This window comes from Henckelia pumila, chromosome 4 (assembly GCF_033568475.1).
Source record: "Henckelia pumila isolate YLH828 chromosome 4, ASM3356847v2, whole genome shotgun sequence".
NCBI lineage: Eukaryota > Viridiplantae > Streptophyta > Magnoliopsida > Lamiales > Gesneriaceae > Henckelia > Henckelia pumila.
In genome coordinates this window covers 60,308,794-60,322,764 of record NC_133123.1, presented here as the reverse complement: position 1 = coordinate 60,322,764, position 13,971 = coordinate 60,308,794, and the positions used below count along the sequence as shown (strand labels likewise).

Below are 13,971 nucleotides of genomic sequence, written 5' to 3'. Positions count from 1 at the left end.
AGAGGTGCCGAGATTCAGTTTCAGATGCACCTTTTACCTCTCTTCTCTCTATTCCTTGGTCTTCCAGCTTAGATCTAGGTCATTCTAGGCGTCGCATTGGGAATCCAAAAGTGGCGTAGCGATCCAGGCGTCGTAGTGAAGCTGTGGCCTAGTTTTGAGGCAAGCTATAGCAACGGGCTGACGACGGACGCAGGTATAGCTTTTGCTTCCTAAAAATATTTAGGAGTATGCAATAGCCTAGTTAAGGCTTTTAGAGCACTATAATGATATTAGTATCATTTGGCAGTGTAGTGCGAACTATAGGCGTGGACCTAGAGCTGGTAGAGCTTGCCTAGTATTTTGAGGTACGAAAGTACTGTTCGAGATATCCTGACTGAGTATGCATGTAGTATGTGACTGCATGATTTATATGACATGATTATATGCTGCATACATTTGCTTCTTGAGCTATCTCTTTTGAGATGTCTGTTAGTAGGGTTCTACCCTATCCTGTTAGTGGATGGACTTCCATCGATTTGGGTCCGGAGTATCCACTAGTTATCGGTATGTGAGCCACCTCCTGAAGCAGCGGCACAGCGTGCTACATACCAGGTCCCGGTCTGTTTTTGTTATCTGATTCTTGACCTCTAGTCAGTAGACGGTACACTTGCATTCATGTATACTCATACTCTCTTGCTGAGCGTTTTATGCTCAAGTCTCGTACTCTGTGTTTCTGGACACCCTATTCCATGGGGCAGGTTTGCGATTGAATGAGACGGGTGGATCCAAGAGGGGCTAGGTAGTGGATGGCCAGCTGGAGCTTCGCCTAGGGATTTATTTTGTATTGGGTTGATACAGCGTTCGATTCGAGTTGTATAACTATTTGGGTATTTGCAGATTCCTTTTCTCGGGATTGTATTATTATTTATGGCTTTCGCAGTTTAATTCTGGTTTATTGTTTTATTTAGTTAATTGCATGCCTAAGTTCTGATTAGTAGGTGATCTCGGTAAGGATCACTACATCTGCTATTCTTTTGGGATCCCGAAGATGAGATCACGTAACAACTCACCGACTCTCCCGATCGAGGTGGTGTCACGTATCTCCATCCTCTAGGCTTGGATGCGACTATAAGTAGTATGCTGACACTAGGCGAACTTCTACGCCTAGGCCACTGGATTATAGCCCCCAAAACATCCAAACAAAAAGAGTCGTTCTGCCCGCTGAAATCAAAGATTTAGGCTCAAGATAAATGCATATAGAAAAGAAAATGCATTAAAACATAATTCAATTAATAACAAGAGGTCAATCAATAAAACACAAGTTTCCACTCTAGAACAAGTATTGATGCAAGTATGTGATTTAGGGAAAACTCAAGAACCATCTATCTTGAGTGTTCTATCCCGCTTAACCGATATTTGCTTATACCTCATCTTTGATTCGATGTAGCTGCAATCCGGACAAGCTAAAAGAATAAGAATTCTAATAAGAATCCATTCAATCTTAATTCAACGATTAAAGTCAACTCGTTACCGTCTCGATCAAATCTTCAACGATTCGAATTTTGCTAATTCTGAACTCCACGATCTTCAACCAATCTGTACGAAGATATAAACGAGTACAATATCAACCAATCAATTCAATCAAATCCGAAATCTCAATCAAAATCCCCAAAATATGAAAATTTAAAACCAGCGGCATAACGGCTATAATCTGATCAACTGAAAACCAGAGACAACAATAAATAGATCCAAAACAACTTCCAACATCAACAAAATATCCAACTAAATCCAAAATCCAACAAATTGTACAACCCCATTTTTGAATTATGCCCTAAATCATAACAATTCCGAACGACGTTCTTTTTCCGATCCGACTTCAATTATACTATCTATCTTAGCTCAAGAATAACATATCCGAATTTAAACAAATTCTGACAACATCCCAAAATCGAAGTATACTGGATCGAAGAAAAACTTACGGTACGGTGGAGCTCTCGCAGTCGTGATCGCGAATATGTCTTCAGATTATATTTCTACCGGACGGATCGAGCTGAATCCGAAATCTGGAAGCTTGGGGAGGCGCTTCAATGGTGATGGCATGAAAGGAGAAGGAATGGGAAAAAATGGTGATGCACGCCTCTCTCTCTCCCTTTATATACTAAAAGACCCAGTCAACTCTCAAAATTGCACTTTGGTCCTTGAATTTTCAAAGTTTGCGATTCAGTCCCTTTTCGAATAACAATTCAATCCTCGAATTTCTTAATCTCTGATTATCAATTTTAATCTCCTAACATCTCGATTAGGATAATTTTGGGGTGTTACAAAATATGACTTTTCGCAGCGCGACATCAAAAGCGCACAATAAAAGCGCGTCGTTGATATGGTTATTAATAGCACACACATTTGTTTGTGTTGTTAATATATTAATATCTTAGAAAAATAACAGCGTATAATTATTGCACACTGTAAATAATAGTTATAATGATGTGAAAATAAAAGTACGCAGTAAAAAAATTTATCCACGGTGTGCAATATGTGTGTTGTTAATAATAGTGAAATAGAATAATATATGCAGCGTGTGCTACGCCGTTGTAGGGATTTTTCCCAGGTTCAATAAAAAATGCCAAATCCCTAATCTCATAAACACCAAATGCTCGTCTTCTCTTCTCACCGCGCCGTGAGTCCAGGAAATACTATAGATTCTTCTCCCTCTGATTGTTTTTTTTCAAAGATCAATCGATTGAGAAACCCAAATCACATCCCATCCAAAACCTAGTCCCTACCCGTTTTCTCTGGATCTTGAGTTGTTAGCATCGCAACCATCGTACTTCGCCGGAGAAGGGCCGACGACCGCCATGCCTTGTAGTACAACCATAGAATATATATGGCTCGAATCGAAACTTTCTCGCTCCATTTTCGCCCTACTCGAACCCTTCTCGCAAGACGTACTGTGCGAATTCTCTTATGTAAGATTTCCAACCGATTTTTTCATTTTTTTATTTCCAGACGATTCACCGCCAAAGTTCCATATGTTATCTTAGCTAAATTCTGGAGTCCATCACTAGTTTTAACAGCTATCATTTTGTGACAATGCAGAGTGACTCTTTGTGGCATTAACGAATTCTGTAGACATTTCAACTTCCTTGTTGCATCTGGTAATGAAAATGGATTTGCCGGAGAATTAAGTTATTTATGGGATTCCAATCTGAGATATGAAGGATTTTGTAGGCATGTATCTTTGCAGTTGAATTCAAGGTGGCTTGTTTGGTTTGTATATTTTCAGAGATTTAATCTTTGACTTTAATTGTAGCTACAAGCAAATAGCCAATCGGACCCATGTTGTGTATCCAAAATGTCCTTGGCCCTTTCGTATACAGATTCTACAGGAATGTAAAAACAAAGAAAATAAGCATGAAAAACATAGCCATTTAATTGGAATTGACTGGCTTGATTTTTTATAGAGTAAAAGTACAGGAGCAGCAGTTCTTAGTGTTGTTTACTCTTATTTGTGTTGAGTAATAACTGATTATCATGGGTATGGCATCTTTCTGTTGTTCTAAACTCAACTTTCTTATGCCCGCATCACTATCATTTTTCCCTATATCAATTGTGAAAAACACCTTGATAATAGCCCTTTAGGTTTCATGTGAACCTTCATTGACAAAAAGATTTGCTCTCTCTTTGAATTGAGTGTACTGCTCAACTTGGATTCAAGAGAGAAAGGAATTACACCATTTTCAAACCAAGATTCTTTAAACCGCATGATGGTTGCACCTCCTATTGCAAAGTTCGCACCGTGCCAGTAACTGAATCCTAATGAATCCAGGTAAGGACTCAAATATGGTATTCACATATGCTCAACTTCATGTACATTATCAACTATCAAGCTAGATATTCCACACATTTCTTTAGGTCTTCAATGTAAGCGATGACATTAGTACTGATTATGGTGCTTTATTCATCTACATGAATAGTAAATGATATATGTTGATTGATAATGTGTCTTCAAGTTGATTGTACCCTATTTTGGACTTTCGGTTATACATGGGAGGTGGCATTTCATTAAATAATTATTTTTTTTTAAATAAATTATTACGTTAATATTTCAATTCTTTAATATTGTGTTTTCGAAGCATTTATCTTATATTTTTCGGCTTAGCTTTCATGTCTTTATCTATCAATTTTTAGGCTCATTATTGACTTTGGTAGTGCAGTGGATGATTACACTTTGAAGCATATTTATGGATCTGTTGGACCTTCTAGGTATTATATTTCGTGTTTGATGTTTTCCTTTACCTTTTGTTTCTTTGCTTCCGACTTCTGTACAGCTGTATTGTATTATTAATGCAGTTTGTTAGAGTATCTCAAAGATGTATGATTATACGTCATTTAGAGAACAACCCCCCTTTGTCCCAATTATTATTTTTGAAGCATCTTTCTTAATATTTGAGATGGCTTTTAGGAAATTTATATTACCCAAATGTTTGCAAAAACACTTGTTGTGTTTCTTGATGATTGCTTGACATCCAACACTGTAAGAAAATCGGCAGATATTTCTTTCTCTCATATGCTTTGAAGAACAACAAATTTTATCGTCTTTACCTCCTTTCAGTTTGCACCATATTATTTTGGATTGTCACAAAACATAATTAACGTGCCGCCTCAGTTCCAACATTCATCCCAAATCTCTGCACCTGTTGGTTATTCTACTGGACAACCATGGTTGCACTCAAACCAGAACACACCAGTTGTTGCACTATTGCAGCAAGGTAGCTAGAAAGCGGTGGCTATTGATGCCCTAATCACAATAATTGCCCTTTTCTTGTTTCTTTTTCATATCTATTTTAGTTCAACTAGTTTTGGTTTATAATAATAAGGTCAAGGGATTCTGAAACATCAAATCGAATTTTATTGTTGTACTTATTATTTAGAAGTAATGTGCTGCTCTAGTTTTCATTCATTTTCTCTCACTCATCACTTCTCTTGTGCATGAGACTATTTTAATTATTCTTGTAGAATAACATAACGTGGACAATTAGATTTAGTCCTAATGGATCAATGACATGTGAAGTTATGAAGAAGAGAGAACAAGATTGGAAGTACCTGCTACATAATTGCTAATATTAGTTGAAGAGTTGATGCCGTAGTTGACACTGCTAATGTTAAAATTTATTAAAAAAACCTGGAAACACTATAAATGGCTCCAGATCTCTTTAAATGTACCATTTTACGAGAATGATTTGCATTGTTAGTTCACTTTCGTGTAATGGCTGCAAACTCTGGGAATTCTATCGAGTTATTTGATGACATTTACTCAAGCGCCACTCGCAGCATGAATATTGTGGTTTTTTTTGTTTCTTCTTTCCATGTTTGGTTTTACCTGAAGTTTGTTTGATTGTGTTTCTGGTCTTTGCTCTAAGACATAGAAATCTAGAGATTAAATATTCTCAGGGAGTATCTTATTGTTGCTTGTCCTTTTGTATCAAGTTTTATTATTTGAAATTTTGAGGAAACTGGATAGTATTATGTATTAATAGTATATTTATTATGTGCTAAGGATTTATGTATACTTTTATTTTTACTTGAAATTGCAGATAGTGGGTTGTCATACATTCTTGTCAAAATCTGTGAAGGGTTATGTTCATGTTATGTGTTGATGTTTTGATCTCAAAATGCAGTTGAAAGCACATCTCCATTCTATGTCATAGCCATTTTGCATTTCCTTTGTTAATTCTTTACTCACCGTGACTGCATTTTTTCAATCTGTCTTTGTAATGTTCCAGGCTATTAATGAGTCTCGTTCTTCTAAGCAGGCTGGTTCTGATTGGCAAGAATACGAAGCTGCTGATGCCAAGAGTCCGCGGAATGGGCTTTGGAGTTACACCATCAAAAGTTGGAGCTTTTAGTACAACACAGTGGAACTGTTATGTGTAGATAGTTTTTTGAGATATTTTGTATGGTGTTTTTGGTAGCATGATGAAGAAACTAGTGTATTAATTCTGAATTAGACTTGCAATTGTGCTTAGTTTGTTATAAAGACTTGGTTCTTTCGTTTTCATGAATGAAATTGAAAGTTTTTGTTTAGTTATTCGTTATCAATTCTTTGTTTAATTTATTGAAGTTTTTGTTACATTCGCATCATAGTGTGTTGTCGACATATTTTTTCGCGGCATGCAAATGTGTGTTGTTAATAAACTTTTCATAGCGTGCATTTGTGTGCTGCCAATAATTCATTTCACAGCGTGCGAGTGCACTGCGCGCTATGAATAACTTCGAATTGTGCACCTTGCACTGCGCGCTGCGGAAAGCCAATTTGCACGCAGCGAAAAGCAGTTTTTGTTGTAGTGAGAAGATGCAGAAACAGTATCCTGATCTTTTTGAAGGGGAAGTCGAATCAAGTTTCGAAAACGAAACTTAAAATAAGGATTGAAGGGCAAGTCGAATCAAGTTTCGAAGACGAAACTTAAAATAAGGAGTGAGGGATGTGAAAACCCCAAAAAATATATAGGCATCCAAGACAAAGCACACCTAAACACATACACAAAATTCAAAATTTGTAGACATGCAAGCATTCAATTGATAACCATCCTTCTACACAATTAAATGACCTTTTACCAAACCACTCCAAAGCTTGTAAATTTCAAAAATAACTACTTATCTTATCTCCTTAATAATAGGATTAAAGATGTAAAAAAATCTCTTTAATAGGATTAAAATATTTTTAAAAAATTATTTTAAGAAAAACAAAAAAAATATCACAAACAAAATTATACAATAACTCAAGTGTGTATGTAGTTGGTAGATCACATGCAAGTCAAAAATTTTGAGAAGTTCAAACAAGAATTTAGGCAAGTTGGAAATTAAGCGCAGCTAATTCTTTCAAGTATATCACATAGCTAGGTGATATAAATGACTAGTAGCAAAAAAGGTTGAAAAGAAATAAACTCAAGAATCTAAAAGTCGTATTTTAGATCAACTCGACTAATTTTGATGTTATCTAGGAAGTTGGTGGACACAATCCACGGGGATGCAATTGATACTGCAACTAGTTCAAAAACACCAGATTTGGTATTTGGACATATCTCTCAGCTCATTTACCCAAATAAAACGATTCAGTATATGTTACCGTTGGAAAATTTAGTTTTGATGTTTACAAAATTATTGTGAGACCTCGGTTCTAAACATCTAATTAAGGAGTAACCAAAAATTAAGCATCCAAGATCTCAGAACTAAAAGCAAAGCAAAGGAAATTTTTTTTTTTTTTTAAAGAGGGCCGCGCTCGGGCGGCCAAAAACCGCCGCTCGAGCGCGCCCTGGACAGAGGCGCTACTGAGTTCTCAGAGTGGGGTGCGCTCGGGCTGCTAAAAATTGCAGCTCGGGCGCGCCCTACAGCAGAAACAGAACAGCAGAAAACATGCTTTGCAATTCCATCTAAAACTATTCCAATGTAATCCAAATCAACACATACATTATAAATGCAGTTCCTCCGATTAATACATGAAGTTCTAGAGTTTAACAACTACTCTAAAATAGAACATGCCACGATAACAACACGGCAAAGCTTGCATGACAATACAACATAATAATGAAGTTCGTTATCTAAACATGTTCTAACAACACTAGGTAGACATGCTGACATGACTTCTAAACCGAGTCTCACTACTACAACTTTCTCTCGGAGCTAACCATGCCTCTTCTGACTTGATCCTGCCCCACCTGTTGCCAAGTACACATACAAAACAAAGCAACAGCCGGATAACCGGTGAGAACGACATTTCCAGTAAAAGCAACATAACAATTAATACAACAATCAACATGCTTTCAATACAACAATTAAATTAATAACAACATAATGAATGCATGTCTTTTAAACCGGGATATCAATCTGATAAACGAGGGATTGCTGCTGTGCTTTTGGGATCCCGAGGATAAGATCACGTAACAACTCACCGACTATCCCAATCGAGGTGGTGCCACGTATCTCACTCCTCTAGACTTTGAGCAACTATAATGAGTATGATAGCACTAGGAGAAAAGACTACGACCTAGGCCACTCAATCATAGTTCCCAAACGTCTAAACAAAAAGGGCGGTTCTGCCCGCTGAAAACAAGATTGGCTCAAGATGAATGCATAACATAAACATAACACATAAGTCATTTAACAAAAGCCAATACAATCAAACAAGACACAAGTTCCTCATGCTAGAACAAGTGTAAATGCAAGTATGTGATTTCAAAGGGAAACTCGAGAACCACAGTCCCGAGTATGCTATCCCGCTACAATGACTGTTTTTACCTTTCAATGCAGTAGCTTTCAACTCTGGATACGCTACAAAAGAGACTGTATCAACAACTATACAATCTAACAACAACAAGGCAATGATTCAAGGAAATCTCTTTACCGTTCTTCGTCCAATTCTCGACGACCAAATGCTGCTAACACAGGGCTTGACAACTCCAAACGAATCTGTTCAGATACAATAGATGATTGATCAATAACCACGATCAACTTACAAGCCAAGTTCATAACTCAAAAACGGTTCGAAATCTCCAAAACTCAAACCGACGGCATAACGGCTATAACTGAACAAACCAGCAACGCAGACAGCAGTTCAATACCGATAACAACTCAATTCAATGCTAATACAACAACAACAAGACAACCCAACAAATCTCAAAACCATGATTTTCGAAAATGGCTTCCAAAAATCATAACAATTCCGAACGTCGCTCTATTTCAAAACCGACAGATAATAAACGATCAGAACTCTGTCAAGAACAACATACTCGAATCTATAACGATTCTAACAACATCCAAAAACTAGAATGTATCTGATCGTAGAAAAACTTACGATAGAACGAAGCTCTCGTAGCCGTGATCGCTAAACTGCCTTCAGAATTAATTTCCAACGGCCGGATCGAGCTCGGACTGAAATTAGAAAGCTCAAAAGCTCCAAGAGGCGTCTTCAATGGAGTCTAGCCGATGGAAGGGAAGGAGAGGAAGGATAAGAAACCAAGTCAAATGAATTCTAAGTGTAGATAATATATTAAACTCCAAATTTGCGTTTTAGTCCCTGAAATTTCCAAAATTTGCAAAAAGGACCCTGATCAAAATCAAATCGGCTCGTGAACTCTGCGATCTCCGATTAACTCAATTAAACTCAATTAAGATAAAAATGGGGCGTTACAATTCTCCCCCCACTAAGAAGAGATTTCGTCCTCGAAATCAACGAGAACAACAACTCCTAAGATAAAATAAGGAACTAAAGGCAGTAAGAAGAACTCACGTCAACTGAATAACTCTGGAAAACGCTGTCTCATGTCAGACTCTGTCTCCCAAGTCGCTTCCTTGACTCCGTGACGGTTCCACTGCACTTTCACTAATGGAATCAACTTGGTTCTGAGTTGCTTTTCTTTCCGATCAAGGATCTGAATCGGTCATTCAAAATAGCTCAGAGTCTCGTCTAACTCGGCTTCGTCAGGCTGAAGGATGTGAGTAGGATCTGGATGATACTTTTGCAGTATAGAGACGTGAAAAACGTCGTGAATACCAGATAAAGACGGAGGAAGTGCAAGTCTGTAGGCAAGATCGCCTATCTTCTCGAGAATCTCGTACGGACCAATGAATCTCGGAGATAACTTTCCTCTCTTACCGAATCTGACGGTGCCTCTGAACGGAGAAATCTTAAGGAAAACACGGTCTCCCTGCTCAAAACTTAGAGGTCGACGTCTGACATTCGCATACTTTGTCTGTCTATCTTGAGCTATCTTCATTCTGGTCTGAATGATCTTAACCTGCTCTGTCATATCTCTAAGCATTTCCGGCCCCAAATCTGGTGACTCGGATAAATCATCCCAAAACAGTGGAGATCGGCACTTCTTTCCGTACAAAGCCTCAAAAGGCGCCATACCGATACTCGCTTGGAAGCTGTTGTTGTAAGAAAACTTGACAAGAGGCAAAGAATCCTGCCAACTAGTGCCAAAGTCTAGCACCACCGCTCGCAGCATATCCTCTAACGTCTGGATAGTCCGCTCTGACTGTCCATCTGTCTGAGGGTGATAGGTTGTACTCAGATGCAATCGAGTACCAAGTGCCTCCTGAAGACTATGCCAGAAGTGCGAAGTGAATCTAGGATCTCTGTCTGAAACGATCGACTTCGGCACACCATGCAATCTCACAACATTGCTAACATACAACTCAGCCATCTGATCATGACGATACGTCATCCTGTACGGAATAAAACACGCAGACTTCGTCAATCGGTCGATCACTACCCAAATGGCATCGCATCCTCGAACGGATCGTGGTAGCTTCGTGACGAAATCCATGGAAATGTGATCCCACTTCCATTCAGGAACAGATAGACTGTGCAACAGACCTCCTGGTCGCTTCCGTTCTGCTTTCACCTGTTGAAAATTCAAACACCGAGATACAAACCTCGCTACGTCGCTCTTCATTCTCTTCCACCAAAACTGGTTCTTCAGATCGTTGTACATATTACGACCTCCAGGATGAATACTAAACCGACTGCAATGAGCCTCTCGGAGAATACGCTGTCTCAACTTTGAAATATCAGGCACAACAATACGGTTATTCACGAACAAAACATCATCTCTAACCTGGAATTCAGACTGATGACCCGATCTGACTTTCTCTACTGAAACCTGAATGCTCGGCTCAGACTTCTGTGCTTCTCTGATTGCAACAAACAACTCCGGATCTGCCTGGATAGCAAACACTCTGATAGTCTCCCTATCCGTTTGAAACTCTAAACCAGAAGTGCAACAATCATCGATCAACTGAGAAACACCAATAGTAGAAAGAGATAAGGAACAAAGCTTTCGGCTCAAGGCATCTGCAACTGCATTTGACTTCCTGGGATAATACTTGATTTCACAGTCAAAATCTTTCAACAGATCTAACCATCTTCTCTGTCTCATATTTAGCTCTGCCTGTGAAAACAAGTACTTAAGGCTCTTATGGTCAGAAAAGATCTCGAAAGACTCACCATAAAGATAGTGACGCCAGATCTTCAAAGCAAATACAATCGCCGCTAGTTCCAGATCATGAATCGGATAACGAGTCTCATGCGGTTTCAGCAGCCTCGATGCATACGCTATCACATGCTTATGCTACATAAGAACACAACCCAAGCCTCGGTTAGAAGCATCACAATAGACTGTGAAACCTCCAGTACCCTTCGGAATAGAAAGAATTGGAGCACTAGTCAGTCTCCTCTTCAGATCAACAAAGCTAGCCTCACAATCTGGAGTCCAAACAAAAGGCGCATTCTTCTGAGTCAGCTGGGTAATTGTCTTGGCAATAGACGAGAAACCCTTGATGAAACGACGGTAATAACCAGCTAAACCCATAAAGCTTCGGATCTTCGGCACTGAAGTAGGTCTAGGCCAATTCATAACCGCTTCAATCTTGCTGGGGTCGACAGAAATCCCATCTTCAGAAATAGTATGACCGAGAAAGACAACTCGATCTAACCAGAATTCACACTTAGACAGCTTGGCAAACAACTGCTCAACTTGCAAAATCTGCAGTACGGTCCTCAAGTGCTCTGCATGGTCAGTACGGTTCTTCGAGTAGATAAGAATATCATCGATGAAGATAATGACGAACTCATCTAAATAACGCTGAAAGATACGGTTCATCAAACCCATAAAAACTGCTGGAGCGTTAGTCAAACCGAACGGCATGACTATAAACTCGAAATGACCATACCTCGTTCTGAATGCGGTCTTAGGAACATCTTCCTCTCGCACTCTCAGCTGATGGTAGCCTGACCTCAGATTAATCTTAGAATAGACAGAAGAACCCTGCAATTGATCAAAAAGGTCATCTATTCTGGGTAAAGGATACCTGTTCTTAACTGTAGCCTGATTCAATTTGCGGTAGTCGATACAGAGCCGCATAGAACCATTCTTCTTTCGAACAAAAAGCACAGGAGCACCCCAAGGCGATACACTAGGTTTGATGTATCCCTTGGCAATGAAATCCTCAAGCTGCTCCTTCAACTCTCTCAATTCAACAAGTGCCATACGATAAGGAGGTTTTGAAATAGGTTGAGTACCTGGCACTAAGTCAATGCTGAATTCAACCTCTCGAATGGGTGGCAAACCAGGAACATCTTCCGGGAACACATCCGCAAATTCTCTAACCACTGGTAAATCTACCAAAGCTGGGCTAGATTTCAGTACATCAACTGCATACACCAAAAATCCTTCTGCACCTTTCTGTAGCAAACGAGTCATAGATAACACTGAAATCAAAGGAATTCTAGATCGAGAACCCTTACCAAAGAATTTCCACTCGTCTGCCATTTCCGGTCTGAACCTGACAACTTTCTGAAAACAATCGACTGTTGCCCTGTACTTGGTTAAAGCATCTATACCGACAATACAATCAAAATCTGACAGTCCAAGCACAATACAGTCGAATTCTAGAAAATTTCCCTCAAAACACAGTTCACAGTTCCTGACTATTCTGACAAAAACAATTCCTCCACCCAAAGGTGAAGTAATAGCTACTACTGTAGGCAACAACTCAGTAGGAAAAGCATGCAATAATACGAATTTCTCAGAGATAAAAGAATGAAAAGCACCCGTATCTATCAAGACATGAGCAGAATGACCAAAAATCAAACAGTTACCTGCTATAACATCATCAGGTGCTGCTTGAGCCTGATCCTCTGTCAGAGCAAAGACTCGTGCTTGCTGTCTCGGAGGCTGATTTGCACTGGTACTACCTCCCTGTCTGTTCTGCTGCTGAGGCTGGAAAGAGTGCACTGCAGAAGACTGCCTCTCAGGCTGAGCTGCAAATCTAGACGAACTCCCACTCTGAGCTCTATCTCTGTTACGCTGTGGGCACACTTTAGAGAAGTGTTCCGGTTGCTGACAGGTGTTACAATTGCCGAAGACTCCCACACACTGATCCGGTGAGTGCCTTCCTCCACACTTGTTGCAGTAAAAGGATGATGACCCAGAACTCGGTCCTGAACCGAATTGCTTGGAACCACTGGAACTGGACGAACTGTTCCCCTGCCTCTTGAACTTTTTACCTCTTGCCTTGTACTGATCCTTTCTGTTTCCACCTTCATACCTTTGCTGCTGGTTCTGATGCTGCGGTGGCTGATTCTGATACTGAGATGGTTGGTTCTGATACTGCCTCTGCTGCTGAGGTGCTACCTGATTACCTCTTTGCCTCCACAAGCCTGCTTCTGCTCCCTTTGCGTGATTCATGGCGTCCGCAAAGTTGTCTGGCCTAGCAGTGTTCACCAAAGTGAAGATGTCAGGATTCAAGCCATTTATGAAGTGATCTGCCTTAGCTTCTTCATCTCCGGCAATTAGTGGTGCAAAACGCAATAGACTATCAAACTTGGCAACGTACTCTTCGATGTTTAGATTCCCTTGTCTCAAATTGGAAAATTCTGCTCCCTTGTCCTTACGATACGAGATAGGGAAAAACCTCTTATAGAATTCAGATTTAAAAAGAGTCCAAGTAACTTTCGTACCTCTATTCTCTATTGCTTTCTTTGTCATGATCCACCAGCTCTTAGCAACCCCACGTAGCTGATGAATGACTAACCTGATTCTGCGGTCATCTGTGTAATCAATGGAATCGAATAGCTGATCAATATCATCCAACCAACTCTCGCAGTCAACTGGATTTTCTGAACCCATCAATAATGGCGGATTGAACGACTGAAACCTCTTCAGCAAGGTTTCCATAGGAGTCGCTGAAGCATCCAACTGATCAACTTCAGTGCTAGCTTGCTCAGTCGTAGGAATAACTGGCGGTGTGTTTCGGTTTATCACTCGACGAGGACCCATCTGATAATCAAAGGTTAGGACACGAGATATCTCAATCGCTACAATCAGTGCCCTTACAACTGCTTGGAATACCGGATACCAGTCGATAACAGAAACAGTTATATTTCAAGTAGATCATGCTTTATAAATTAAATCACATAACCATGTAATT

At 39.6% G+C, this 13,971-nt stretch overlaps 1 long non-coding RNA gene across 4 annotated transcripts; it reads left to right on the top strand.

The window, feature by feature from the left end:
* Positions 1-2,569: 2,569 nt before the first annotated feature.
* Positions 2,570-6,063, top strand: LOC140863301 (uncharacterized). 4 transcript variants are annotated; one of them, XR_012143913.1, is made up of 4 exons: positions 2,570-2,945; positions 3,076-3,805; positions 4,194-4,242; positions 5,793-6,063. It is a non-coding gene; the product is annotated as an uncharacterized lncRNA (long non-coding RNA). The 4 variants fall into 4 exon arrangements; XR_012143915.1 differs by having other exon boundaries at positions 5,763-6,063; XR_012143912.1 differs by having other exon boundaries at positions 3,076-4,242.
* Positions 6,064-13,971: the final 7,908 nt, after the last annotated feature.